Source organism: Petaurus breviceps, unplaced genomic scaffold (genome assembly GCF_028583685.1).
Source record: "Petaurus breviceps papuanus isolate PSGF00001 unplaced genomic scaffold, PetGlider_PUasm1.0 90925, whole genome shotgun sequence".
NCBI lineage: Eukaryota > Metazoa > Chordata > Mammalia > Diprotodontia > Petauridae > Petaurus > Petaurus breviceps.
In genome coordinates this window covers 8,754,750-8,758,813 of record NW_027187380.1, presented here as the reverse complement: position 1 = coordinate 8,758,813, position 4,064 = coordinate 8,754,750, and positions in this window count along the sequence as shown.

The following is a 4,064-nucleotide window of genomic DNA, read 5'->3' as shown; positions in this document are numbered from 1 at the left end:
AGAAGAAGAAGAAGAAGAAGAAGAAGAAGAAGAAGAAGAAGAAGAAGGAGAAGAAGAACAAGGAGAAGGAGAAGGAGAAGGAGAAGGAGAAGGAGAAGGAGAAGGAGAAGGAGAAGGAGAAGGAGAAATCTTGGAAGGTTGGAAGATGTCGGTCCTATAACACTATCCTACCCTCAAAGGACAAATATTTGATGCTGTTATGAATATTTAAAACATACTTTAAAAGCAAATTTTAAAAGCAGTGTCCTCAAAACTCTTGGACAGTTCTGTGGTTATTGGAAAGAAGGCACAACTTCTTAAGGGGCATGTTTCTAAAAGAGCAACAAGCTATGGTTTATTTGTCTTTATTATGTCATAGCAATAAGCTATGGAACATTTGTATTTAAATGTCATTTGTTTATATGTTGCTATATATACTACCTTATATGTTATTTGTTTTTATGTTACATAATTTATAGTATGTTTGTCCTATTACTTTATAATCACACTTCCTTGACATTTGTACCTGAAGAGGCATAACTAATTTTATTCAAGACAAGAATATAAAATTGACCCTACCCACCCTCATCTCTACCACCAGGTTAGGAAAATGTATGTGTGTATGTATGTAAGTATGTATACATATGTATAGACATGCAATACACACATGTATGTGCACATAGTCACCTAGGTGTGTATAAACATATATACATGAATATTATATATAGGTAAAAAATTTTATGTATTTTCCATGCCCTTCATCTTTATACCTGGAATAAATGCCTTACTTGCCTCATCCTTGTTACTGTCACATGTATAGCTATGAATATACTTTTCCTACAGAGCAGAAGGTGGTATTTCTTACTCTATTGGTAAGGCTTAAGCTAGATCTGTTTTTTCTAGTTTTGGAGATGGATTTACATTAAGCCAGCCAACTACAGTCTCTTGCTTAGTTACTCGATAATGGCATACATTAGTGAGATAGCTAACTGAAGTACAGGGTTCATTTAATAGCCAAGGACTATAACAAAGGTCCACAGGGGGAATCAGCCTACAGCATTAGTCTCATTAGTACTGTGCTCTAAATAATTAAACTAATCAGTGGAGACAGAACTAATCAGTGAAGAAATGAAGAATGGGAAAGGAAAAAGCCAAAAGTGGAAGGGTAAGAAAGATAAAAATAGTAGAGAAAAAGGGAGTGGTAGAGTGTCTCAAGTACTATTCAGTTATGCCACCAGTTCCATAGGTTACCTAATCCTACAGAAAACAAAACATCTGGGTGTTTTATCTTTCTTTTTTTCTACCCTGAGTGTGTTGATCTCATCCCTCTAACAAGGAGTCTATTATGAATAATGGCACTCCATTCTCAAGCTATCTCAACCAAATTTTTGAACATGGGCTTCTAAATGCTTCAACTAATGACCCTACTTTACAACACTCATTGTCCAACACTCCTCAGTCAGTGACACCTGCTGTGGAATCAAGTTTCAATCATTTATGCTGACAATGGATTATGTATCCCTCATTAGTGAATGACTGAATGAAAGAATGAGTGAAAAAGCATTTATTTAGTGCTTACTGAATGCAAAAATCTGTGTTAAAATTCTGGGCGTACAAATAGAAAAGTAAGCTGGTTCCTTCTCTCAAGGAGTTCTCATCCTAATAAAGGGAAACAACACATAATGGAGGTAATAACTACAAGTCAAATGGAAAGATACCAATGGTCCTTAAGCAAATCCTCAAATTAGCATGAAGTGAGTCTGTCTATCTATCTATCTATCTATCTATCTATCTATCTATCTATCTATCTATCTATCTATCTATCTATCTATCTATATAAAACATACATATACATGCACACACATATAAATACACATATGCAACTAAAGTTGATTATCTAGCTAATAATGTCCCTCAACAATTGGTAAATTAAATTAGTAGCAGAAAGTGCAGAACTATTCCTAATCATATATCTATTTATCTACATACACACACATATATTTAAATTTATTTAAATTTAGTTATCAGGGCCTCCTAGCCCCTCAAAAAATGCTAAAATATCAAAATAATTAGCCCAGAACTGGTTTTAAGCAATATCGTGAAGTAGATGCAATTTCTCTTTGTTATTTCTTTATCTACTTCAGTTGTTTTTCTCCCCTCCTGGCTGCATATTTCCAACGAGTCCTGCTTCCTATCCTAGAGCCTATTTTTACTTATTCAGGTTAAGATATTAATTAACAATTAAACTAATTGACAAATGTAAGCACATTGAAGGCAGGGATTCTTTGCTTTGATTTTTTTTATTGTCTTTGTATTGGTATTTTGTATAGTGCTTGAATAGGTTATTAAATAATGTTTGTTGAGTTTATGTGAATCCAGTCTCAAAATCTATAAATCTCAAATGCATAATAATGGAATGACAAATGGTGGAATGGCTTATTTTGGTGCTGTCCTTTGTCACTAAGACTAATAAATTCTGTTTTCTAGTCTTGACCAAGGAAGACAGCATGTTTGTTATTATTGAAAACAATATGGACTAAAAATCAAGAGATCTGGTTTTGGGATCTGATTCTACCACCAGCTTACTGTGAAAACTTGGGCAACTCACTTCCCTTCTCTGGGATTCAGTTTCCTCATCCATAAATTGAAGGGGTCAAACTAGATGATTGCTAAATTCTTTTCCAGCTTTGTGATTAGATTGTGGAAACAGCTACATGCCAAATTTGGGTGAAAAATGAAATCCCTGAAGTGACCACATTATGCAAAAGTCACACTCCATATTTACATTGGTCTGGAACCAATGATCGCAATTTACATAATTCTAATTTTAGATAGTATGAATTAGGCTATATATGATCACTTCAGGAGACTCATTCTTCATTCTAATTGAGGATAGATCGAGAATTGGAGAGACCTTAGAGGCCACCTAATTCAATCTTTTATTTTAAACATGAGAAAATTGAGGCCGAAAAAGATTCAATAATTTGCTTAGAGAAGGAAGGAAGGAAAGAAATAAGCATTTTTGAAGTGCCTATTATAATACCAGGACAGTGCTTTTATAAATATTATTTCATTTTTATAAATATTATTTTTAAATATTGTTTTATAAATATTATTTCATTTTATCCTCATAACAACCCTGGGAGACAGGTGCTATTATTATCCCCATTTTACAGAAGAGGAAACAGAGGCATATAGAAGTTAAATGACTTGCCTAGGGTTACAGAGCTAAGAATTGTCTGAGGCTGGACTTGAACTCAGGTTTTCCTGCACTCTATCTATTGTGCCACCTAGCTGCCCCCAAGGTCACACAGAGAATACATAGAAGAGTCAGGGATCTGGTTATCTGACTCAAAATCCATATCCCTCTTTTTGCTGCCCTATGCAGTTTGGAATATGAGCAGAAGAAGTCATTTCTCTTGTTCATATCCCTTCCCTCTTCCACTGGTTGCTGTCCTTTGTACTCTAAGAACAATATGACATCACTATGTCAGGGTCAATGTACAGTGTGACCAACTGTAGCTGATCAGCCTCTCCCACTACCAGTAGCGTGTAGTAAGAATCACAAAATTTAAGAATTGGAAGTGAACTTAGTGGCCACCTAGTCTAACCCATACACCAAAGACCTCCCCTCTACAAAACATTGATTGGAGACCATCTCCAGAAACATATTCAGTATTACTTGTATAGGATCCTGTTGGGGGGAGGGGGAGAATTCTGGAAGTTCAGAATCATCCTTATCTCATGGGGGCATTTAAATTGTTGTTACTAGAACAACAAGTAGAAAGCTGAAAAGGAGATTTCTACCTTCAGACAATTCTTAGCTCTGTAACCCTAGGCAAGTCATTTAACTTCTATATGCCTCTGTTTCCTCTTCTGTAAAATGGGGATAATAATAGCACCTGTCTCCCAGGGTTGTTATGAGGATAAAATGAAATAATATTTATAAAACAATATTTAAAAATAATATTTATAAAAATGAAATAATATTTATAAAAGCACTGTCCTGGTATTATAATAGGCACTTCAAAAATGCTAATTTCCTACAATTCCACTTTCTACATTTCCTGATCTCCCTTAATGTT